Raw genomic sequence first — 26,689 nt, 5'->3', positions numbered from 1 at the left:
AATTGAAAAACCCATACCTCTTCCTTAGATATGGATAAAAAAAAAGATATGAAAAAAATCCCAGGCCAACCCTCTGTTCCTCCATGACTCCAAAGTAAGGCAGGAGAAATGCAGAGCAGCTTTTCTCTGCAGACGATTTATCCCTCAGATATGCCATCACAGGCCAGCTGCTGGAAACACAGGCTGTGAGGAGCTACAGAGCTGTCCTGACAGATCCCTGAAAGCCTTTGTCCTGCCACATGGGATTTACCATCCCAGGTTTTTCTAGGAACAAGAGATGCTTCCTAAAAAAAGCAGCTGTGCTGCAAATTCTTCACGTACCAATGCAGCCACCTCCTTCCAAAGTGTTCTGCGACAGGACTTCCATCATCCCTCTTGTGTTTGTTGTCCCTCGGGATTTTATAATAAAAAAAATTTAAATATTGCTGTGACAGGTCCCTTCTGCTCTGAGACATGTGGGACATGAACCAAGCAGTACTTCAGCAGCCCAGATTTACTTGTCCCCCGCCTGCGTGGCATGATGGTAAAACCAAAGTGAAGAGAACCCCCCCAGTGAGACACAGAAAGACTCCAGCCCAGTCCCAGACACCACATCCTGCCTCGTGAGCAACCAGCACCGGCTGCCAAGTCTCTTGTCCAGGCTCCAAAACCCACCCCACTGTTCTCTGCTCCCTACAGTGATGTTGGACATCACCTTGTCCAGGTGGTGATGGACACCCAGGGTGAGGTGACACCCTCTTCTGCTCAGTGCCTCTCCGAGAGGAACAGCACATGGTCAAACCCTCCTCCACCACCTCCCTCACACTGCCTGCCCACTAAGACTCCAAGCCAGGTTTCCCAAAGCCACTGCTGAAGTGCACACCGTGCAGGGCAAGGAGGTCCCTTCAGCCCCAGATCTGGGAGGTGAAGGATGCTTCGACCACACTTCGACCAGGGCTGAGCAGCCAGTGCAGGACAACCCTCCTGCTTCTTATCTGCTTCTTATCTGCTTCTTATCAGCACCCTCAGGCCAGGTGAAGCCCCGAAATAACCACCAGCTCACGCTCTGGCAGCAGTGCAGCAGCCAGGAGGACCTTTGACCGTCTGTGCTGGTGGGTGGGGGGGTTGAACTCCCGGCTACCAGCACGGCCACAGCCTGCTCCGTTCCCAGCACCTCCTCTCAGCGAGCTCCTCCCGCAGCAATATTTTCTCCCTCCTGACCCAGCCCGTTTCCAACAACAAGCAATTAGCAGAGCGCCTTCCTGAAGCGGCAAGAGCATCCCTGAGAGCGAGGCGAGCCGTTTCATCTCCGCTGCCGGCAGCCAGCTCTCGCATCCAGCAGCCCGCAGGAACAGTTACTATGGAAAATAAGAGCGGTGGAGATGAACCATGACTCCCCGCATCCAGGTACTGCTGCATCTCCACGGCGCGTCACGCGCCCGGTTTGGATTTGCTGCTGCAAAAACCAGTGCCTTTCCAGACGCCGACAAAACGCCGAGTGCGGAAATGTGAATTATTATATCCTGGATCCGACCTTTTTCCAATTAAAATGTAAACACCCCTTGAAATCCACGTCCAGCGTCTGCTGCTTGGGCTTTTCAGATACTGATGCATCCACGGCTGGCTGAGCATCTGATATATTTCATCATCCTTCCAGTCTCAGGTCTGATTTCTGGTACCTGGTGATGCAGAAAAGCCCAAGTGACAGGACAAGAGCCCAACAGCTGCCACGTTGCAGTGCCACTCATGAGCCTGGCATGGAACACAGCAGGCAAACGCCATGGAGCATTGAAACAGAGCCATCAAAACAAACAAGGAAATAAATGGGGGAAAAACAAAACCAGAGAGAGCCAGGAGACAAAACAAGAGCCGCAGAATCCAATCCAAAACAGCCCCTTTGACACAGTGATCCAGCAAGGAAGGGAGAGGAATAACCAGAAAGCCAGAAATCCCTCATTTTCACCCACAGTAATTTATTATGTAGCTTGTTTCCCTGCAATAAGCAATTCTTTGTGGTTGGGAAGTGGATCTTTTTCTTTCTTCTTTTTTTAACAAAGCCAAAGCCACATCACCTTTAGAAATGTGAAGTCTTTTAGTGTGTCAAAACTGTGCATGAGGCTGGAGTGGTTTTCCACCAGATGGACTTTCCTGCCTGGGGGAAGACATTACCTTTGGCTTGTGGTGGATATCATTAGGTAAAAAGAAAAGAAAATACAGCATAAAACTAAGAAAACCACTGCCTGAACTGCAGGAGGTGAGAGGAGGTGGGTTTATGGGCTCTCCCTGTGATGGGATACTCCACTACACGGGATTTCAGGGCAAGGAGACTGCTGGAGCATCACTCTGGCCGCAGCACGACGGCAAGACACGCTCTTGTTCCCAGATTTTTACACAAATTCAATACATGCAAATACATCAGCCTCCCGAGATATAAAATCTGAAGCAGGTCATAAAAAGCCTCCAACCACCAACCCCTGAATCACAGGGGTTTTAACAGCCTGAGTTTTATAACCTATTTGACATCGGCTGATGCTACAAACTGTGACTTAAGTCAGACATAATCCATTTCCACATTCCCCTGCTTCTACTAAAAGTTAATGGAACAAGAGCCCACACGACATCTCATCCTTGCTATCCTTCACAAAGAAAATGTTGCCAGACAAAAATACCGAACAATTATTATTAATATTTCAAGAAAAGAGAAAAAAAAAAAAAAGAGAATAAAAACGTGGATTTCACACATGCTCCACAGGTCTCCTCTGCGGAGCTGCGATGTCTCTCCTCAGAGGCAGCGCAGGGTAGGATGTGATGGATGCAGGGACTGTGCTGGAGACACGAAACAAGGATGTTCTCCTGCCAGGTGGGCTTGCACACGTACACCACGCAGGTGTGAGTGCACCTCTGCAGGCAGCAATCCTCGGGCAACCAGCACCCGATTTTTGCCCGGCTACTCCAGAATCCCGAGGGGATGAGCCCTGATCCCATGGGAGCAGCAGCCACGGTGCAGAACTCCCAGTGCAGGCAGCACTGGGCAGGCAGAGAGCACAGCCCACACCCTAAATAAAAGCATCACCGCATGCTTTTTGGGAGCGCTCGTTTTCACGCTGTCCTTTGTAAATAACTGGAGGGAAACCATTATCAGGAAGGAGATCTTTTCTTCCCAGGCACCCAGGCAACATAATGGGCACTTGGGCTGTGAAAAGCTCCGTAATCCTAAAAGACACATCCAGCTCCCAAGTTGAGATGTCAACCTGCTGGAGTAATCCATCCCGCCGGGCGGGAATGGGGCAGGAGCAGCACAGCCTGGTCAGCAGCAGGGCAGGCGTGGAGGTTCCTTAATCCCTATTTAATCTTGCCCACAGTTCACTGGCAAAAAGCATTTTTGTGCCCATACACCAGCGTGCAGCAGCAATTCAGAGGACATACCTTGGCCACCAGCCAAAATGCCGGAGCTGCCACTCCGGATGGATTGGAGGGGGGGCCGGGATTTTCTGCCAGGAGGAGCCAGCTGGTCCTCTCCTCCTGGGACTCACACGATCGCAAAATGTTTTGGGTTGGAACAAACCTTTAAAGGCCATCTAGTCCAACTCTCCTGCCATGGGCAGGGACACCTTCCACTATCCCAGCTTGCTCCAAGTCTCGTCCAACCTGGCCTTGGACACTTCCAGGGATGGGGCAGCCACAGCTTCTCTGGGCAACCTGTGCCAGGGCCTCCCCACCCTCATTGCAAAATACATCCTCATTATCTAGACTGAACCTTCACTCTTTTAGTTTGAAACCAGCGCCCCTTCACCTACTGGTACAGGGTCAGAAGTCTATTCCCATCTTTCTCATAAGCCCCACTGAAATATTCAAAGACAACAATAAGGTCTCCCTGGAGCCTTCTCTTCTCCAGGTGAACCCCCCCAGCTCTCCCAGCCTGGCTCCAGAGCAGAGGGGCTCCAGCCCTGGCAGCATCTCCGTGGCCTCCTCTGGACTCTCTCCAGCACTCACAGGGTACCTCTGCCTAGCATGAGCTGCTCAACTAGAACTGGAAAGAAAAATCATCCAGCAAATCTCTGCCATGTTGCAGAAGGAAGTGGAAAATAACTTACCATGTCCTCTCTGAGCTAGTTAAACTCATCCAAAAGACCATGCACAGATGAGTATATTCAGAGATTTTCTGAATCTTTAAATATCTTCAGTTCTTAAAAAAAAAACCAAAACAAACCACCACCCTAAAAAATCCCACTCAACAACACCCACAAACAAATAAGATTTCCCAAACCTGCCTCTGGATCCCAGACCCCCCCTACTCCACTGCATCCAAATGTTTAAGTTATAAAAGAAGCTGCAGATTGGCTTTTACATCATGGCCACTCTGGGACCGTCAATCATTGACCTTATCAGCTCCCATACTGGCAACAGCCACGAGATGAAATCCTCTGAATATTCTAGTGGAAAAGAACAAGAACCGGGGAAATTGCTAATTCTGAACAGAATTTCCTTCTGCAGAAGGAAAAGCAGATGTTTCCCCATAAAACTTCTAGTCTAATAATAATAAATTAAAAGGCAGGGAACCAAACAAAGGCCTGGGGAAGCACGTGGGGGACAGGGAATTCTGTGGGGGTCGGTGTCCAACACCCCATGAGCAGGTCCACTGTGACAGAGGCGGCCAAGGAAAGGGACATCAGTGTCACGAGAGCTGAATGTTCCAGGACTGCTGTCCCTGCTTCTGGCTCCCTCCACATTTTAATAGAAGAGCTAGAGTTGCTTGCAAAGACAGGGAAGAAAAGCCACAGGCAGCAACCCCCCATGTCCTACCTACTCGTTTAAACCTCAGGGCTGGGAGAGGACAGAGCCCAACACATACCCCAGCAGGGCATCTGACTCTCATACTTTTGACCACAGACTGTGCTGGTCATCAAAGTTTTCCCTTCACCTGGGGCTGGACAGTGTTCTCTTTAGCACCTGCTCCCAGTGACATGTGCTGGATGTGGTCCAGACAGTCACTTTGAATCCAGCAAAGTGACTGCATTATGGAAGAGTCACTCTAACTTCAACCAGAGGGACCACACTGAATCCAGTTCTCTGAGAGAGATGATGCTCTTTGCCTACAGCAAAGACAGCTCTCGCAGCTCAGGAGGACCACAGAATCCTGGAATGGTTTGGGTTGGAAGGGAACCTTGAAGAACATCCCAATCCACCCCCTGCCATGGGCAGGGACACCTTCCACTAGCCCAGGTTGCTCCAAGCCCCCTCCAACCTGGTCTTGGACACTCCCAGGGATCCAGGGGCAGCCACAGCTTCTCTGGGCAGCCTGTGCCAGGGCCTCACCACCCTCACAGGGAAGGATTTCTTCATAAAAAGAATTTCTCCTTGGATGCCCTGGCAGAACCCAAATCCATTTTGCAGTCTACGGGGATTTCCTGCCCCATTCTCCCACATAGCTTTCCACTAGCTTTAGGAGAGCAAATGTGATACCCAGATGGAACCCAGGTTTCGCTGCCCCAGGAAGGGACGTGACACAGCACAGGCACCACAGCACCCATCAGGGGTCCCACAAGCCCGGGGATGTTTCTGTGTGTCAGGGATGGCCTCCAACCCCACCACACCCAGTAGCAGGAACGCCCAGCCCTGGATGGGTGGGGATCAGACCCTCCCCAAGCTTTGATTTGCCCAGCCATCATGAACCAAGCAACACAAGCTTAACCCCCTTCTCAAATCCAACCCCAGCTTTCAGCTCCTTCCAGCAAGCTGATGGGACAGCTTGAACCAGTTCACTGGGAAAACGCCTGCCTTAAGGGAACCAGCCCAAAAATACCAGGGAAAGCACCTCCCCAGACAGGAATTTTCAGAGTTACTGGCCAGCCACCAGCCTCCTTTTTGAGGCTTGAAGTGCATTTTTTCGCAATCGCATCCAGACTATCGCTCTGCTGCGTTCTCTGCACCAGTAGCATTGCCACACATCTCCCAGAAAGCCGTTCCCTGGTAGCCCCATTGCCCCTTGGGTTATTATTCCCCACTAAATCACAGTGAGGCAGGGGTGGCAAGAAGCCAGCAGTGGGGATGGGAAGGGCACCCTGACAAACCCCAGGGTGTAAAAACGCCGCAGGCACTTGCACAGCTACGTTCATCACCCAGGGGGGCCTCTGGGTCTGTTCAGTAAGAGGTAGATGAAGCAGCTTGGCCCAGCTGACCCCCAGCAAGTAGGGGCAGGACAGGGAGGTGTTCCCTAACACAAAGCAAACAGAAAGGCAGGTACTCCCAGGGCACGACAGGTATCTGTTTGGAGACGAACACGAACTTCGGGAGTGTCTGTTTACCTCCACCAGAAGCAATGACAGCAGAGAGAACTAGCCTTGATGAAGAAAGCCTTGGGACTCAAGGACCCTACGTCCTAACACACCCTGCTGTCCACGTCCTTGACAACAGTCCCTTCTGCCAACCCCAGGTCTCGGACCACAGAATCACAGAACGGTTTGGGTGGGAAGGGACCTTAAAGATCACTTTGCTCCAACCCCCAACCTAGGGGACACCTAGGACTGGTCCCCCCACAGCGACTGGGTGACCTGTAGGCATGGGGGCAACTCAGAAACGCAGCCACAAATGAGTTTTACACCATCTTTTGCTCTTTTGTTAAAGGGTCCTTCGTGCTCACCACGAAGGTCTTCCCACGGTGACCTCCACCACGCTGCAACCCCACCAAACGTGGCTGCAGGGACCAAAGGCCACACCAGCACCTCAGAAAGCCCCCTCCAGCACCTCCCTGCACTGGCCAACCTCTGCTCACACCCAAGGGATTAACAGCCCCCAAGTTAATCACAGCGAGGTTGTGGGGGGGAGGGCTGTAATTGCAGCACAGGGGAGCAGCATCAGCAGTTTCAGCTGAAACATCACAGCAGGACTGCCTGCCACTCATGTACCTTTGACCTCAGAGATGCAAACAGAGAGCCCAAACTACAAAAAAAAAAAAGCCCATCATTCCCAGCTCTTGGATATCTGCACCGTGCAGGGATGCCCATCTGAAGTGTATTTATGATCCATCAGTTCAGGAGCAGAGATTAAAAAGGGACTGGAAAAGGTAGTTTTGCAATAAATTACGCAATAGGAAAGATAAAGAAAATAAAACTTTGTGTCTAGTGCTGAGTTAATGTAGGACTTGGAGACTTCAGAGGAAAATGTAAAGAACGGCAAGGCAAACACAGAATTTTGGGGCTTCAGCAGGAGCTTTCATGGAACCATGGAACGGTTTGGGTTGGATGGGACCTTTAAAGATCATCCATTTCCATCCCCTGCCAAGGGCAGGAACAGCTTCCACTATCCCACGTAGTTCCAAGCCCCATCCAACCTGGCCTTGGACACTTCCAGGGGTGGGGCAGCCACAGCTTCTCTGGGCAACCTGTGCCAGTGTTTTACTTTTGTGTTTGCTCAGGATTCCCAGTCCATGGGGACACCCTGTTGCTGGTGAGTATTCCCACATGTCCACAGTATCCAGAGGCAGCTCAAGCTCTTCTGGCACCAGGAACCATAGGTGATTACCTGGTACTCAAGCCCCACAAGTCCCCTCCTCCAGTGTGGGGCAAGGGACATACTTCTCCTCTGTTATAGTCACCAGAGGAAGAGAATTCACCCCTGCAGAAACAAAAGGCTGAACCCACCACATAATAACAACAATATTTTTAAAAATCACTTGTTTGCCAGCAGCCCAGCTTTGGCTCACTGAATTTTGAATAGTTTTGGTCAAGTCACTGCAGCCAAAACACTGGGAAGAAAACGCTGAAAAAAATCTTTCACCTTTTTTCGGGGTTGGGGGGGGGGTCTGGTATTTTTGAACAAAGGATTTTTACTTTTATGTCATGGTGACGTACACTACATTTCCACAGCTCTTCATTATGGTGCAAAATAATTAAAGACAGATTTCATTTTGGATTCAAATGGGACTTTACATTATTTTGTTTCCTGTTTTAACAGAATAAAAGTGTCTATTCTCATTCAACTCAGCTAAAACCCATCTTATCCTCCACAGCTATCCTTAGCACCATGATTTTTCTACAGGCTAATTAAGCAAGAAACAACCTACCCAAACCAAACCAAACCTATTTAGCACTAATTATTTGTTTTATGGTTTAGGCATGATGTTGAGGAGTATTTAGAATATCTAAAGATAACTTGGGGTGCCCACCCAAAGGATGCAGCAGTGCTTCAGGAAAAAAATGTAATTTAAAGTCTTACTGTAATTCACTTACATGTTAGAAAGTTATAGGAAACTCAGGAAAGTATGTATATGTAATAATTAAAAAAAAAGAGGGGAATAAGGAAAATGGGACCCACATTCCCCCAGACAGAAGGGGCACTGCTGCAGCCTCAATTCTGCACGAGGCACAACCCCAGTGCCAGCCCTTTCTGGCTTCATTCCCCCCAGCAATGCCTCTGCTTTGGCTTGTTCCCAACTCCTCCACGGGCTGCTCTGCCCCAGGAGAAAATATTCACTTTCCAGAGACTATCAGGCCCTGTACAAGATAACACTCAGGGCTGCAGAAACCCCAGCTCAGGCAAAGCTGCTCCCCCAGTGATGTCTCCCACTCCCCTTCAGGTCGAACTGGAACTTGGACAGGACAAGGGGATAAAAAAACCAAACCAAAACAAAACAGGTTTTCCGGATAATGCTGCTGACTGGTTGTTTTTCAAGCCCTCTGCCACCAAGCCCCCACGGTGCTGATAACCTCCGCTGATCCCATCAGGTGGTTTAACTGGGAAGCTTAGCAGTAAGCCCTGCTCCTGCAAGGAGACACCACGTTACATCAGATTATTCTCTGCCCAAACAGGGACCGTGCAGGCTTTCAGGCAGCACAGGGATAAACCCCAACTACAATTCTCAGGGAGAAAATCAGGTGAATGAATGGAGGGAACTCACCCCGAGTTGCGATGTTTTGTTGTTGTGTTGGATTTCAGGTTTTTTTCACTCTCCTAGGCTTTATTTTTTTCAGCGTTGAAGGACCTGTTACATCTTGCTAACACGCTGCAAATCCCTGCCATGCTGAAAAAAGAGAATGTGGCACCTCTGAAAGGCACCTGTCCTGTATCTGTAGCAAAATAAACCCATTTTGAACAGGAAGAGGGGGCAGGTAGGGAAGGGGGAATCTGCAGCAGGGAGGGCAGAAAGAGGAAAAAATGGGATAGGGAATAAAAAAGCATGACAGGGAACCAAAAAAAGATGGGATAGGGAGACAAAAAACTGCATAGGGAACAGCAACAAAAATAGGATGGGGATCAACGACAATAAAATGGAACAGGGGACAAAAAAATAGGATAGGCAATAAAGAAATGGGATAGGCAACAAAAGAAATGAGATAGGCAATAAAAAACAACCAGGCTAGGCAACAACTCTGCATCCATAATGCAGGGGCATAATGTGTCACTGCACAATTTTCATCCATTAACTTTGGCAGCCAGAGGGTTTCAGCAGTAAAGAGGATGCATGCGTACGGTCAGGGCAGAGGGAAGAGCAGGGAGTTGGGATGAGGGAAATCTGTGCTGCCTGGAAAGTCTGGCAGGCTGGGACACCACCAAACCCAGCGGGACGGCCACCTGAGCAGGACGGGCAGTTCACAAAAGTATTACCCGCTGTCTGGCTACAAAACTCATTCTCAGGGTTTACCCACCCTGAGTGAACGAATGATATTATTAAGAGACACACAATAAATCAAACAGCAGCTTGGAAAAACCCGGGAAGCCTCCGGAGAGCCAGGGAAACCTGCACTATCTAGGGAAGCTCGAGATTACGATAATTAGGTCAGCTGGCGATAAGCCTTCTCAGCACACACAGGCACACACACACACACACACACACCCTGCTGCATTGCTAGAAAGTGGTGATGGGCCCGAGGAGCTGAGGAACCCTACAGCAAAATGCCAGGGGCATGGAAAAGACCGTGAGCAGGAAGCCCTCTCCCTCCAGCAAAGCACGGCAGCTGCTCAGCCCCGGGTCTGAGGGTGCAGCTTGGGCAGCTCCGATGGAATATGAGAGAATTCCTGCACTCTGAGCCATGGCTCAGCACCCAGCAAGCAACCCAAAGGGTTTGTGTGGTCTCTGTCCTTGGAAACAGCATCAAGACTCAGCTGGATGAGGCCCTGAGCAGGAAGGCTTCACAGAATCACAGAATACATTGAGTTGGAAGGGACCCACAAAGATCACGGAGCCCACCTCCTGGCCCTGCACAGGACCATTCCCTAGAGTCTTTGTAGAAGCTGGCTCTGTGTTGAGCAGAGGGCTGGATGAGAAGACCTCTAGGGAGCTTCAGTGACTCCAGGATCTTCCCTAGGCAGACCTTCCTTTGGCCCAGCCCTAAAGGACAAAGCCACAAAAGTCTTATGTCCAGCTTAATCAAAAACCTAAGAAACTTATTCACAGCAGCAAGTGGCCTGGAAGTCCAGGTTGACCTTTAGGAGAGGAAATAGGATGCTGTGAGCTCAAGTACACGACAGTCACAGTGGGCAAAGCCTCCTGTCTAGGAGGCAGAGGATGGTCCCAATACAGGGAGTGCTGACAGGGTATGGATGCACTTTCCCCTGTATAACGGGAGCCAGAAGCTTTTTTATTACCCACCGCTTCCTTCCTGGCTGGTTTGCCATCAGTTCTGCCCACCCTGGCATCCCCAGGGCTCGAGGACATGAAAGAGACTCAGCTACAGACCCAGAGCAGGGGGCAAACTGAGCTCACATCCAGATGTTTGACACCAAAATTAGCAAACAGGAAACGCAGACCAAAGAGGAGGATGTGCTCACTGCCCTGACCTCCCTCCTTGCTCTTCCTCCCCACTTCTGTACCATCATCTCCCTGCCTTTGATTTGGCCATCAAATAGTGATCTCCACCTCATACACCCAAAACATAGACACCAGTCACCTATTGCTTGGGCTTTAGGGTCTCCCTTCAGGCACTGATTTGAATCAAACCCCCACCTTCCAAAAGACACTTGCTTTTCCTAACAGGGGAGGCAGACGCCCCTTCACTGGAGTCTCCACATTTTTTTTTGTAAGCTGCTTCTTTCTGAACACCACACCAACACTCTCACCTGCCCTACAACCCACAACAGATCCTCAGAGCAATCCAAACAACGACAAACAGCATGAGATGCTCTTGTGAAGCCCCAGTGCTTCCAGCCCACACAGCTGTGTTGACACCAGCAAGCTTTTCAAACCAGTCAGCTGCTGAGTATTCCAACCACTGTCCTGCTCAGGTGAGACCCCCTTGCAGAGCTGCCTCCAGCCCTGGGGTCACCAATAGAAGAGGGATGTGGAGCTGCTGGAGAGAGTCCAGAGGAGGCCACGGAGATGCTGTCAGGGCTGGAGCCCCTCTGCTCTGGAGCCAGGCTGGGAGAGCTGGGGGGGTTCACCTGGAGAAGAGAAGGATCCAGGGAGACCTGAGAGCCCCTGGCAGGGCCTAAAGGGGCTCCAGGAGAGCTGGAGAGGGACTGGGGACAAGGTTTGTAGGGACAGGACAAGGGGGAATGGCTTCCCACTGTTAGATGGGATATTGGGAAGGAAATGTTGGCTGTGAGGGTGGTGAGTCCCTGGTTTCCCAGAGAAGCTGTGGCTGCCCCTGGATCCCTAGAAGTGTTGAAGGTTAGGTTGGATGGGGCTGGAGCAACCTGGTCTAGTGGAAGGTGCCCCTGCCCAGGGGCACTGGAACTAGATGGTCTTTAGGGTCCCTTCCAGTCCAAACTGTTCCACAATTCTACAAATACATGAAGTCTTTCAGGACATAAGAACTTTACTGACTGATTGATCCAAGTTGAACTCAATTTTCACACAAGAAGAGCATCCTCCAGACTCAACTGTCTTCTACATCTTTCATGCAGCCATGAAGTCCCTGCACTCTGTACAGTTCACTAGCCAAAAAACCATAAGACCCCCCCCTTAAACATATAGATATTTTTGCATAGTCCTAGGTCATGCAGAACACCTCATGCACAATGTGCACATCCAGCCTCCAAAATCCCCTCATTAGCTTCCTGACCAATGCTCTCATTTGGTGGTGCACTCTGACCCACTTCCAGCACATCAAAAAACAGAAGCTACAGCTCCTCATGTACTTTTAATCAAAGTTCACTGCTTTTTTGTTAAAATAATTGGCTAATCAAACCCATTGCTTCCAAGCTGACGTTCCTCCTAATGCTTTAATCAATACACAGAGGTGCTCAGAGGAGAGCTAACACAGCCTGAGCTGAGCGCAGGTGCTGCAAGGACAAATTTATGGGCTTTCAGTCATATCACTGGATAATGTGGAAGAAACCTGAGATGAGAGAACCCGGAAGCACACAATGGATGTGTCTGCTGGATAAACAGACAGAATCAGGGAAATAAGTGGCAAAACACAGCCTGAGGCTTGTTAGCCTACAGAGAGAAGCAGAGGAAGGCTTTGCTGGCTGACACTCCCAGCCAGTCTCAGTGTTAACACTTGCAGGTACATGGAAAATGTCAGAAGCATTAAGGAAAGGAGGCAAGGGCTTGCCAGCAGATCCACCTCGACATCCAGTCCGATAGCTCCAAGAGTCACGCCACTGGACGCTTTACAACCACCACACTGCTTAACTAAAGGCAGATTTCCTAAAAGGGAGGAAAAAAAAAAGACGAATACAAGCAAGTCAAACCCAAGTAGGGTTACTGAAGTTCTCCCAGGTGATGACGGACTTCAGTTTTCCCAGTACCACTCTACACCTCCACACAAATATTCATCTTGGCTGCTCGACTTCCACAACTCCTCAATTACAAGGTGCTGTGGTTTTTTTTCACATCAGCCACTGCCCTGTCATGACCAGCAGCTTAACGCACAAAATTTGATTTTAATGGCTGTATCATCTCATAACAGCCAGAACTGGACAGAAGAGGCAAAGAGATGTTCCCAGGCACCTACACTCCACCTGCTACAGTGGGCTTGCCGAGGGCAAGGACCAAGGGACTCAGCGAAGGAGAAGTATGATGTGACACAGGCATTACAAGAAACAATTTTCTGAGTTTGCTGCGTTTTCTCGTAAAAATACCTGGAAATTCTCAGTTTATATTTGCTTACCAGAGACGGTCCAAACCCCGGCACACCCATCAGTGTACCACAGTATCTGTTGGAAACCAGACCAAGGAAGTGGCTTCTTTCCAAAGTGCCTCCTCCATCCTTCCAACTAGGGGTTTTTGTTGTGTATTTATAGCTCTCACCACCAGGAAAAAAGCCTCCTCCATGCACTTTCCATGGCAAACAGCTCCTTGAGAAAGTACATAACGCAAGGGGCAGGTGAAACCGGCCTCCTGCAAGACTACTAAACCTTCTCAGAAACATCTGGATGAAGAAGACAGGGCTGATTCAACAGGGATCCTAAAAAAGGTCAGACAGAACCGGTTCCTGGGCTCTGTGCTCCTTGCCCCAAGATTCTGGGCTAGTCAAGGCGCTGTTTTGGAGCACTCAACATGACACCTTTGCTACCAGCATTAGGTTGTTCAATAGGAGGACTCCAGGTAGCCCCTATGCACCTGGAGGTACCTTAGAAATGCTTCAGCCAAGCAGAAGTTTGGTCCAGCCCTAGCAACCTATTAAAGCCTCTGCTGGCACTGATTCCATGACATGAGACCACTACCCAAAATGCCAAAAAGGCCCCGTTTTCCAGCTCTTCTTCTGTGGCCCAGCAGGGTCATGATGAAGGTTCGTGTCCGTAGCACCAACCCTCAGTGCTATTGGATCCCATCCATTTCCACCAGGGACCTCATCACATACAAATTATTACTCCTGAAACTGATAACTCGAGAGAAGATAAAATGTGAGAGAAAAATAATTTGAGAAAAAGGTAATTCCTAACTCCAACAACTTTGTAAAACGAAGAGATAAGTGGCACACGCTGGAATTCCCTGAGCAGATCAAAATTGCTTTCAGGGCTTGGCTATCCGGATTTTGGCGGGGAGATGGAAGGCTGTGGGGCGCTTGCTGGTTTCATCTTCTTTTTATTTTCCCTTCTGCCCTTTAGGGAGAAGCAGAGCTCGCAGGCAGCTGTGCTGGCTTCCAAGGTAGGAGAATAATTAACCCGAAAACTAATGCACTTGTTTTTTTATTACAGAACACGGCACACCAAATGCCTGGTATCAGAGTGGCAGGCGATTTAGTGACTCCCTTGCTGAGCAGCAGTGTCTGAAAGCCCTGTGGAGAGCAAGCAGCGTGCCCTCCCCGGTATTTAGCAGCCGGTTCAGCTCTGCCATGAAAGGCGAGCTGGCAGCAGTCCTGCACAGAGCCGGCGTCACCCTCCATCCATCACCCACACCCACCTCTCCCAGCAGGGCCTGGGCATCCTTCAGCCGTGCCAGCAGCACGGCCAGGGTCACCCCCTTCCCCTGGGAGAGTCCATGACATCAAAATTCATCATTTCTTTATGTTATGACCGGGCTGGCCCTCAATTTCTCACTTGGCTGGACCTTCCCCTACAGATGTCCGCACGGAGGAGGAGCAGACAGGAGACCTGGAGCTGCCACGGGTCTGGCAGCGTGTCCTCCTCGTTGCTTTACTCTCCTCCTGGCACGGGGAAAGCTCCTGCTGGCGGCTCATCCTTCCCTACCGTGCCCTTCCCTCCCAAAACAGGAGGCAGCTCCTGCTGAATGGAGCCAGCGTAACTGGAGGTGCTCAAGGAAAACCTCGGCAAAGCCAGCAAAGGGATGACTGTGCAAATCAGGGCAAGGGAAAGGCTGAGTCACTCCCTCCCCCACAGCCCTAAATAGAGAAGAGCGTAAGGAAAATCATTCTCCGGGCTGACAAAAAAGGAAGAGAATCCCCGGTTTAAAAAAAAAAAAAAAAAAAAAGTAAAAATAAATAAATCAAAGTGCACATAGTGACAGCAGCAGGGGGAGGGACAGAAAAGGCAGCCTCGTGCTGCAGCTGCAGCTGGGACAGGAGCAGAGAGGGGCAGAGCATCATCCCTGGCTCCTTTGGGAACCGGAGGCTCACTAATCGCTTTTAACAGCAGCTCCAGCTCCAAGGCAAGTTCATGGACCATAAATGATGCCAAAAAGCCACATCTTCTCCAGGTGATGGTGCCAGCCATGACCCCAGTCTTGATGGGAGCCTCCAGCAAGACTGGGAACAGCTTGGGCAAGCTTTCGGGGACAGACTTTACCCACCCCTCGGCGTGGAAACACCCTGCCTGAGCTTCTCGGTGGTTACATGAGAAACATCTGTATCACGAGCAGTAACAGTGTAATTAACCTGATCATCCATCCCAGCAGGTACACCGGGAGAACCAGATCAAGGCTGGAAAAACCCTTTTGAACTGCAGGATACCTGTACAGGCGGGAGCCTCTGGAGGGAAATCAGCCACCAGCTTTTCACTGCAAGCTCAGTGGTCACGCACAAGCACCAAACCTGGGGACGGCAGAGTGGCAGCACAGAACAGAACAGTTTGGGTAGGAAGGGGCCTTTAAAAGCCACCTAGCGCCATCCCAACGTGCCCTCCCCGGCAGCATCCCTACAGCCAGCTCCTCCTTCCCCGCGCTAAAGATGATTTTGCTCATTTCCTTAAAGAAAATGCAGTGAATTGCTAAAGGTAGTTACGAGTTAATCGACCCGCTTGCACCCAGACAGGTAATACTTAAGCTCGCGATTGATGCAGCCTCTCCTCGGAGGCAAGAAGAAATTTGCATTTCCTTTTTTTCCACCCTTTTTCTTACAGCCTGTAAGTCCTTATCTCTCAGATGTGAAACTCCCTTGTCAAACTTGGCTGAAATTAGTCCCCGGGTTAAGAAAGCTTCCGGAGGAATAGCGAGTGACAGCCAGTCTGAGTGCATAAGCCTCATTTCTGTTAATTTAAAAAAGCAAAAAAAAGCAAGCACAGAAACAGGGGTGAAGCTTCAAAGCAGCTGTTTGCAGTCGATAAATAAATCTCTCATCCCATGTAATGAAAATATATATACATATATTAAAAAAAAAAAAAAAAAAGAAAGAAAAAAAAAAGGCCAGGCGAACATTCTTTCTTGGAATCAATTCTGAGAAAAAACAATGTGTGCTCTGCGGATGCTCCAAAATCCAGGAGGGAGGGAGGAGGGACCAGCACCCTGGGGTGAATCTTGGCACTGAAAGCATCCTGGCAAGGAGGGATGCTGCAGCTCTGCCGAGAACCAAGCACTCCAGAGGGCTGTGATGTCCTGCTCACCACCGATGCTGCTCCAGGCGTCTGCAAAAGCAGGAAAAAACGCTCCTCTCCCTGCGCCAGGCCAGCACGGGGATGGACAGAGCGGGGATGCAGGGAGGGATGGAAAACTCAGCATTCACCAGAAGAGCTTTCCAGAAGTGTGTGTGTTTCATTGCAGAGCTGCCGTCAGGATGCGAGAAACTGCTGATCTCAAAAGAAGGGGGAGAAGCTGCCAGAGAAAGCCATCCATCACCTCATCACAGCTGGTCCCCTGCAGCTCTTCATCCACACCCGCGGCCTCCTCTTCCTTTAGGGGCCTCTGCAGCCCTCGTGGTGAGACCCCAGAGACCCTGAAAGCCCCACCTAATTCATCTCCTCGCTCGCAACGATGAAATGCGCACACGGCAAGAAAAGACAAAAGGAATAACTTCCAAAAGCACCCCCCCCTTTCCCCCCCGAGCCTCCACGTCCTGCTGCAAAGCCTCCAGATGCATAAATCATTGCTGCAAGTTTTAGGGTCACCAGCCCGGCTTCCTGAGCCAGAGAAAAAAAAAAAAAATGCAATCAAAGATGCCTCCAAGGAGATCGTCTGGCTGGGAAGAGACATTACTTGGATCAGCAATATGCCCTGATTTAAGGGAATACAATTCCCATGGGTGCAGGCATACACCCCTCTCTCCTCTCACCGTGCAAAGCAAACACCACCTCAAACACAGAACGCTGTTATTAACCTCCAGCTGACAATCACAGCACAACCACAACCTCTCCTGCTTTCTTTTCTTCTCCTGCCCAGACACCCAACATGGTATTTTTTGATGACAGGTTATTAAAATCCCCTCTGGCTTCACTGCAGTTGGACACGGCGCCCAGGAGTCCTTCAGTCCCTCCAGGGAGGGGGTTTGCTCCATGTTGGTGGCAAAGCTTTGGCTTCACAAAGGAGATGCTCAACCCTGGTGACAACCAAGACCCCTGAAACACTCGCACTGCATTTCTGTTCTAACTTGAAAGAGCTGTGCCAGCAAAGACAGACCTGTGAGATTTAATCAAATGACATAACACACTTGGGATAACACCTGATTATTTCACAGAAACACAGAATGGTTTGGGCTGGAAGTGACCTTAAGATCATTCAGTTCCAATTCCCCTGCCACGGGCAGGGACACCTCCCACTATCCCAGGTTTGTTCCAAGCCCCATCCAGCCCTGGCCTTCAACACTTCCAGGGATCCAGGAGCAGCCACAGCTCCTTTGGGCAACCCATGCCAGGGCCTCACCACCCTCACAGACAAGAACTTCTTCCTCATATCCCACCTAAATCTACCATCTTTCAGCTTAAATCCATTCCCCCTTGTCCTGTCCCTGCTTGCCCTCGCAGCAGACCCTCCCAGCACTGGTCTGGGGGAGGACTGGGTGCCATCCCTGACACAGCTGATCACAGGGACACAGACACTGTGCCACGCTCCTGTGCCACAGCCCCCCAAGCCATCCTTCTCATGCCAGCCCAGCCACTTGTGCCCTGTGCCAACCCCCACCCAACGCAACCCGCAACACCTCGGTTGTGAACAGTCAGCTCCTCCCAGGCTTCTCCCACGATCCCAGGGAACACCAGCCGAGCAAACACAGCTCCTCCAGGATTTCAGGAGTTCAAAGGCATTTTTTTTCAGAATTAATTACGAGCCCTGTTAATGGTTCCCCGTCGCTGGTGCCTGGGGAAGCTGGTGGCAGCCACATGTCTCCTGGTAGCTTCTGCTCTGGTGCAGGGCAGGTTCCAGTGGTGGTGAAGCCTTCCCAGGGTGGCACAGGCTGTACAAACCAGTCCCAGCGAGCCCAGCCTGCTCCAGAGGGAGGGGAAGGTTTGAGATTTTTTGGTTTTGGTGGTTTTGGTGATTTTTTTTTTTTTTTGTCTTTTTTTTTTTTTTTTTTGCACTAAGGCCAATTGTAGTGGGTTGACCCTGGCTGGATGCCAGGCGCCCACCAAAGCTGCTCTGTCACTGCCCCCTGCAACTGGACAGCAGAGAGAAAACACAGTGAAAGGTTCATGGGTGGAGATAAGGACAGGGAGAGATCGCTCACCGATCACTGTCACGGGCTACACAGGGGATATCAACTGAATTTATGAACAACAAAATCAGAGCAGTATAATGATAAGTAAAATAAATCTTAAAAACACTTTCCCCCCACCTCTCCCTCCTTCCCAAGCTCTGTCTCCTCCTGCACAGCAGCACAGGGAGGCAGGAATAGGGGATACAGGCAGTTCCTCACACGTTGTTCCTGACTGCCAGGGAGAGGAGCTGGACTCCTCCCCTTGCTCCAGCCTGGGGTCGTTCCCACGGGAGACAGTTCTCCATGAACTTCTCTCCTTCCCACAGGCAACAGTTATCCACGAACTGTTACAATGTGGGTAACTCTTCCATGGGGTCAATCCTTCAAGCACAGCTCCAGGTTGGGTCCCCCACTGGGTCACAGGTCCTTCCAGGAAACCTGCTCCTCTCTCCACGGATCCACGGGTCCTGCCAGGGCCCTGCTTCAGCACGGGTTTCCCACAGGGTCACAGCCTCTCTCAGGCATCCCCCTGCTCCAGTGTGGGCTCCTCCAGGTGGAACTCTGCATCCCTGTGGCTCTCCACGTGCTGCAGGGGAACGAACCTCAGCTCCAGAGCCTGGAGCACCCCCTGCCCCTCCTTCTGCACTGCAGAGCTGTTCCTCTCCCATGTTCTCACTCGGCTCTTCTCTGGCCACAATTACACCTGCACTACAACTTTTTTCCCCCTTCAGTAAGTTATCCCCAAGGCATCACTACCTTCTCTGATGGGCTCGGCTCTGGACAGCAGCTGGTCCATCCTGGAGCTGGCTGGAATTGATCCTGCTGGACACGGGGGGAAGGTTCTTGTAGTTTCTCACAGAAGCCACCCCTGTAGCCCCAGTGCTACCAAAACCTGGCCACTGATACCTTGGAGTGTTGATGTTTTGATTTTTTTAATTTTTGTAGATCTTAGAAGTAGTTATGTAGTAAAAGTAGATTTTAGAGTAGCAGCAATATAACCCTTTACCCTTAACACACCAGCTCAAACCCTTGTTACTCATTCCCATATCAATTCCCTAAATTCTTTAGCATATTTAGTCTCTTTTTCAAGGCGGAACATCCTAACCCTGAGCAAGAAGATATAGACATAGACCCAACAACCTTCAGGCCTAGAGTTCTGGAAGGCCTCCAAGGACACTACGTGCTCTGAGGAAGACGAATATGAAGAAGAGAGGGTCCCAAAACACCCCCAGACCCAATTTCCAAGAGGCGTGGCGGGGGCAGAACCTGGGTGGTGGCAGGACGGGGATTGGGCGAAAATCATTATAAAACTGTGAACATCTCGATTTCGGGAGCGCGCTGGGGGTTATTCCAGAAAGCCTGGGGGCTCATTAAACCTTTGTATCCTTATCTTATCTCCTACCTAATTTGGCTGGGAGTCTTTTTTTCCTCACAGCCATTTAGGCAACACCACGCAAACCCAACACACCAACTAAAACCACTGGGGAGAAATAAGAAGGTTGTGGACACCCCTGTGCATCCTCATGTCACCGAGGCACGATGTGACACCAGGGGATGGGGCACACCACACACACACATACAGCTGCCCATCCCTGATCCCCATCCCTGATCCCCATTCCACCAAGCTCATATTACCCCACCCCTAACCATTTCCATCCTGCTGCAAACGCAGATGACTTCCACCACCCCAAATGGACGCAGCCACCCTGGGGAAGAAGATGAAGCTGAGTTGGTGCTGGTTTGCCACGGAGGAGACGCCCTCAGTGAGTGCCTGCACGTTGTGAAATACACACACAGTAGCTTCCAGGCTAACAGGTGTGGCAGGATTTGGTCCTGCAGAGATAGCTGAGGCAGATATTTAGTTGTGCCACCACAGGCTGTCGCCACAGGTCCTCCCACCACCCAAGAAACCAGGTTCTTCTCCTCCTGGACCACAACTGCTACGTGCCTGGGGGATGGGGAGGCCAAGGGTTGTCTCTGTAGGAAAGGAGGTAGGAGCAGTGGCCTTCCTGAAGTAAGCACAAGACTACTCCCAGCCAACCTGTGGTGCCTAAAGCCTCAGAGGTCCATGGACTGCCTCAAAGGGGTCTCCAAAAGCTAATTCAAAGCCGCAAAGGTCTCAAATCCACTATTTTCCCTAATAAATTTTCCTTAATCCATCCATGCTAGAGACACCAGCCCAATTTCTGGTCACTGTTGAGGTGCCTCTACATTGCAGAAGACAGACAATGACAATGCAGAATCCAGCAGGCCAAGAGCCACCTTGGCACTCCCCAAGGAAGACGTGAGAGAAACAAAACCTCCCTTTTCAGCACCAAAGTTGATGTTCTAACAATGCACAAAAGTTTTAAGAACGTGCATTGCTGTTCCCATTTCATCCTGAACTGAGCAGGAGACTTATTTCATCTTAGGATCACCAGCAAGAAGTCTGTGTTGTAAATGAATGTATATAAATATACGCATACATATGTATACAAATAAATGAAAATAAAATAGCCAGGGTCTCAAACAAACAGAAAATTATTGGCTAGCTACAGTAGCCCTTCATTTCAGATGACTCAGTAATCTGTTAATTATACTCAGGTAGCAGAACTGCCCCTTCTTTGAGGAGTTTCACAACAACATCCCAAGGCATTTATGGAGATTATTTGTACAGAAGCCTCAACACCTCCAAGATTTTCCCTATCCTTTCCCCAGACAGATGGAGACCAGGAGCTACCCCAAACAGGGCATCAAACTGTTAACTCTGAAACTTAACAACAGTGCAACATAAATGTCTTTTAACACTTCTGCCAAACTGAAGAACAATGAAATCCCTAACAATATTTAATGGCTCCATCAAAATAAGACAGGAAGAATGTTAAATGTGTCCCAAACAGCTGCTGAAAAAGCTCATCTGCTGCCCCAGCTTCCATAGAAACCGCAAGGTCTTGCTATACTTTCAGCTATAGCTCCTCACAAATACACAGGACCCCAAAGACTCACTCGAGTAGCAAGAACACGAAATTAAATACTGTCCAGGAGGGTTTTCTTGCTGTTTTGCACAGACCTGCAGGCAAAAACTCAACCAGTGATAACTACCACAATTTCACTCCGTTGCTGCCAAGCAGCAGCAAGGATGGCTGCAAGAGGAAATGGGAGAGAAGCACACAAAATGATAAAGCAGAGGAGAGTCAACACAGCAAAATTTGTCCTCACCAGCAGACCACAGCAGAGCAAACTAAATGGAGCAGTTCACCCCAAAGTGAGGGCGCTCCAAGAGACAGAAAATGGTTTTATTCTCATGAAAGATCAAGTGCTTAAGGAGAGACTTTTGGAGACAAAGCTCAGCACCTCGTCATCTTCCCTTCCACATTTTGGGTCAAGGACTAACAGCTATCAAGTATGCTTTCATGCTTTGCATACTATTATTCAGGGCTCTCAGGAACCCTTCATAGACCACTCCCATCCCATTTGTGGATGAGGTCAACTCAGCTACAGGAATGAACATGTCAAACCCAGCCAAGCCACTCAGGTAGCTCCCTCCTCTCCCAAATCCCATGGCAAAGGCAGTCCATCTCCACAAGCATTTTCTAGAGTCTCCCATCAGCTGGAGAGCTCCTGGGTGATGAGCTTTACCCTCCAGCCCACCTGAGGCAAGTCCCTTCCTCGCATCACCTTCACCTGCAGCATCCAACTGCTGCTCCTCTGCCTTTAAAAGCAACGTGAGATCTTATAAATGATGAAAAGAAATGCGCAGCCTGAGCTTCCCAAAACAGACACTGCCTGTCTCTCTGCCAAAGATAACACACTTAACGCAGGGGAAACCACAGCCTACAAATCTTACCCAAGGCTTCAGGGAATAAAATGCAGCGCAAGGTTTTGCTCTTGGACCTCAGGTTCAGCAACGGTAGAGCAAAGCCTTTATGGTCCTCACGGGGAAAAATAATGCGGATGCACGACATAAAATGGCTTTTCCCACTCACTGGAGACAAAGTGTGAATATTTGCTTGTCAGGGTCACATAAGCCATAAGCAGAGCAGAATGCTTCCCTCTCCATCCCATGCGGCACCCTCCTGTCAGCAACTGGATGCTCAAAGATGCCCCACCGTCAAAAAGCCTTCCTAGATTTTGGAGAGGAGGGACTGTTAAACCACCTGGTCTTATTTTGGCATCTTTGCACTGAAAGAAACAACCTGGAAGCTCAGTGTATCCTCTGCCTCCTTCCACCTCTTTCATTTCTGTTAACAAGGCCATGATTTCAAGCTTCATCCCATAACCCGCCTGAGTGGTGGAGAAAGAGCAGCGTGGGCTACTGGAGCAGGGATGAAGGTGGCACATATGGACACGTGGAAATGGCCTATTTGAGAGAAGCAAACAGGTCCTATGGCACTCCAGTCCTCATCACGCTGGGAAACAGCACCTGCCCCTTCCCAAACTGATGGCATTGCTGCCTCATCCCATGTGGGGGTCTCACTGGTGGGGGTCTCACCCCTTCCAGCTGAGCCTGACACAAGGAACAGCCCCAGGGGATGAGAACCTTAGTCTCATTCTGTAGAAAAACAACTCCAAGGGCTGAGATTTAAGGCACTGAGACTCCAGTGGCACCCAGCAACTGTGCCTCCAGCCCTTCAGCATTGCTGGGGGCAGCTGCAGCAAGAAGCATCCCAGGACCGCCGGCTGCCCTGCTGCCACAGCATCTGTTGTCCCCTACTGTCACCCACGGCCCCCGAGGCCACGTGCAGCCAGAGTGACTCTGCAGGAAAAACGATAACCACAAAATAACAACAAAACCGGGTCCCCGGCGAGCCCTCGCCCGCTGCACCCAGGCTCAGCCCTGCGCCAAGGGCGGGCAAAGCACCTCCCGGAGGTGGGAGACTGCTCCCAGCCCCGGACCACCCCGCAGCGGGCATCCCCCCGGTGATGTCCCCCCCCCCCTCCCCGCGAAGATGCTCAGGTGGTACCTTTGTGCCTGCGGATGCCGCTGTGCGGGATCCACCGCCGGCTCTGCCGCGGCGGGGACCGCGACGGGCGACGCTTCGCTCGCGATGGGGACGCGATGGGGTCCCTCTCTTTTTGTCCGCGGGGGGCTCGCTGCGGCGGGAGCGGGGAGGCCAGTCATGCCCTTCGCCCAGCCTAACGGAGCGCCCGGGAAGCTTCCAGAGGCCGGGAGCACAGCCGAGCCCAGCCCCGGCGCTGCCGCTGGAAGGGGGCACATCCCGGGGGGGGTTCCACGGTCGCGCACGGGCTGTCACCGAGCGGCGGGGACCCCCTCCCCCTTCCCCCACCTCGGGACGAGGCCGCCCGGGCACCGCCAGCACCGAGACCTGCTCCATCCGCAGCGCGACCCCCCTTTCCCGCGGGGTTCGGGTCTTTCCAAGGGAGACAAAAGCCGGGATGCGCTCTCTCCCCCACCATGTCCCCCCACCCCCCGCCGCCCCAACCTTACTCCCCCCCTCGGCGCTGCTGTGTCACGTCCCCCCCCGGTCCGGGCTTACCGTGCGGGGCCGGGCGCGGTCAGTGCCCCGACGGGGCGGTCATGGGCGCCGCGCCGGGGTGCGGGGGGACGCGGTGGGGGACGGCGGGGGCACCGCCCGGGAGGACGCACCAGCTCCGGCTCCGGGCTCGGCGGAGGGACGGGCCGGGGCGGCGGGGAGTGACGCGCCGAGCCCCGCCCGCCGCCGGCCCTGCCGGGAGATGTAGTGCGGGACCGGCCCGGCCTGCCCGCCCCGCGGGGCTCGCACCGCCATCCCTGCAAGCATTAGGGGGGCCTGAGGGGGACCCCTCGCATCCCGCACCCCGGGCTCTGACGGGGATCCCCGGGGTCGCGCACCACGGAGGTCTGACGGGGGCACGGTGGGTTCCGCAGCGCGGGGGATCTGGCAAGGACACCCCCCCCCCCCCGCATCCCGCCCGCTGGGCTCTGAGAAGGACCCCCCATAGGATCCCACACCCCCGCGGCATCTGGGAGGGGCGCCCCGAATCCCGCACCCCCGTGGGCGGAGAGGGAGGGCACCGCATCTCTGCACGCACGGCAGTCTGAGAGGGACTCCCCTCATCTCCGCATCCCCCGCATCCCGCGCCCTGAGGATCAGAGACAGACTCCCCGAATCTTGCACCCCGGCGCTCTGACAAGGACTCCCCGGATCCCACACCCTGAGGATGTGACGGGGACACCCCAGGTCCCTACACCCCGGCACCCCCAATCACCGAGCCCCCACACTGTCAGTGCGGGTGGGAGACCACCTAGAGCTTAGAGCAGCGTTTGGGGTGGTACTAACCCATCCAATACACAGCACCCAGGGACAACACTGGGATTCTCATGTCCCCAACCTGTATCGGTGGGGATTCAGCTCAGAGCTGCATCCTCTCCCATCCCAACTCCTCACAGCCAAGCAGTGTCCGGCTGGGCTTTTAGGAAGGGAGTCTGAACTGGGCTTAAAATAAAGAAACTGCAAGTGTTTCATTGAATCACTGAATGGTTGGTTTGCAAGGGACCTTAAGGGCCGTTTTGATCCACCTCCCTGCCATGGGCAAGGACACCTCCCACTATCCCAGGTTGCTCCAAGCCCTGTCCAACCTGGCCTTGGACACTTCCAGGGATGGGGCAGCCACAGCTTCTCTGGGCAACCTGTGCCAGGGCCTCCCCACCCTCACAGATAGGAATTCCTTCCTAATATCCAATCTAATCCTGCTGTTTGCCAGTTTTCCCTCTTGTCCTCCAGGCCCTTGTCCCTCCAGCTCTCCTGGAGCCCCTTTAGGCCCTGCAAGGGGCTCTCAGGTCTCCCTGGAGCCTTCTCTTCTCCAGGTGAACCCCCCCAGCTCTCCCAGCCTGGCTCCAGAGCAGAGGGGCTCCAGCCCTGGCAGCATCTCCGTGGCCTCCTCTGGACTCTCTCCAGCAGCTCCATGTCCTCCCTGTGCTGTTGTTCCCAGGGCTGGAGGCAGCTCTGCAGGGGGGGTCTCACCTGAGGGGGCAGAGGGGCAGAAGCCCCCCCTCCCCTGCTGCCCACGCTGTGGGATCAGCCCAGGGCATGGGGGTTTCTGGGTCCCAGCACACACGTCCTGGGCACATAGAGCTTCTCAGCCACCAGCATCACCAAGTCCTTCTCCCCAGGGCTGCTCTCAATCCGTTCTCCACCCAATCTGTAATTTATGATTAGAGTTATTATGACCCACGTGCAGGACCTTATTTTTGGCCTTGTTCAATTTCATGAGGTTTGCACGGGCCCACCTCTCAGGCTTCCCAAGGTCCCTGTGGATGGCAGATAAACCAAGTTTTTCTATAAAAACACAGAAAATTCTGAGACAAGAAATGTAAACTCCAGAGTTTGCACACATTTTAAACACACCTCTAGCCAGCTGGATCCCTTTCAGCCCCTTCGGACCTGCTCAAAACCACCAAGAAATGTTCCTACAGGCAATTTAAACCACGTTCTTCTTACCACATTGGGTTCCCCCCCCCCCAAAAAAAAAACAAACAACACCCCCCCAGCAATCATTCCCATTTTCCTGTTGTATGGGTTGTATTCAAGAGGTTAACTTAATTTCAAACCGCGGATCCTTTGTTGCTCCCTGTCTAGCTGTGCCGTCACACTCATCCGGATAAATGGATCGCGTTAATGAACATCAACGGAAGGACCGCAGCCATAAATTCACCAGAATCGTTGGGCCTCTGAAGAAACCTTAATTCTACTTTGACAGCAAAAATCGGATTCCAAAGATCCCTCTCCCCGCTGTGCTTTATTTTGGGCCGTATCGGTTTTTTTGCTGGGCAGGTTGTCATGGCAACCTGATATTCACCAGAGGGTGGCTGTAATTGGGAGAGCACATTGTTAATTTAGCTCCAGGTTTTGGGTTTTTTTATTATTATTATTTTATTATTGTTTTTGTTGTATTTTAAGCAAAGGGGGAACTGCCTGGGTTTTCATATTTTTATCTGTGATCATACTGTGGTTTAATTATTAATCTGAGTGCCAACAGCATCACTCCAGTGACGGTTGAGCTGCCGTGCAGAGCTCTTGGGGGCAGACAACAGCTCTGCCCACATCCCTTTTTTCTCAGCTCATCTCCTCACACAGCTTCCCCACATACCCTCCAGCCCCCAGGCCCCTAATCCAAGAGCCCCCAGGCTTTCACAGGGATGTTCCTGGTGCATGGGGGCCGGGTTGGGGGGGAGGGGAAAGAAAGAGTAGGATCCGCTCTTGCATTAATGATCATTTTTTTGGAATTCCAGTGTGACTGGAACTGTCAGCTGTAACCTGACAACAATTCATCTGAGATAGTTATTTAGAGCAACTCACCCTCCTTGGAGAACACCAGCTCCTAATATTAATGGTGTGAACAGGATGGCATATGTAAATCCTCCTCCTGACCCCCCCGTGGTGGGACCTCTCTGTGCGTTCCGCTCCTGCCCCAACATGCTCAAGGCATCCTTGGCGTGGAGACATCACAGGATTCCACCAGGCACTCACCTGCATCCTGTTTGGAAGCAGGAGGGTGGCAGGACCGGGGGCTCTGGCTCACCCAGATGGATGCTGGGCCGGGGCACA

The 26,689-nt window shown here is 51.6% G+C and overlaps 1 protein-coding gene across 3 annotated transcripts in view; it reads right to left on the bottom strand.

Annotated features, from left to right (window-relative positions):
• Positions 1 to 23,708, bottom strand: part of CTIF (cap binding complex dependent translation initiation factor) — a 144,483-nt gene extending 120,775 nt beyond the window's left edge. For all 3 annotated transcript variants that reach the window (XM_027896878.1, XM_027896879.1, XM_027896880.1), the window contains exon 1: positions 23,639 to 23,708. The gene's annotated coding sequence lies outside the window, so the exon portion shown is untranslated. The remainder of the gene's footprint in view (positions 1 to 23,638) is intronic.
• Positions 23,709 to 26,689: the final 2,981 nt, after the last annotated feature.

This window comes from Empidonax traillii, unplaced genomic scaffold, assembly GCF_003031625.1.
Source record: "Empidonax traillii isolate 1590-97213 ecotype Southwest subspecies unplaced genomic scaffold, ASM303162v1 scaffold519:size850040, whole genome shotgun sequence".
Lineage (NCBI taxonomy): Eukaryota > Metazoa > Chordata > Aves > Passeriformes > Tyrannidae > Empidonax > Empidonax traillii.
Note: the sequence above shows the minus strand (reverse complement) of the source record. Positions and strands in the feature narration are given on the sequence as shown.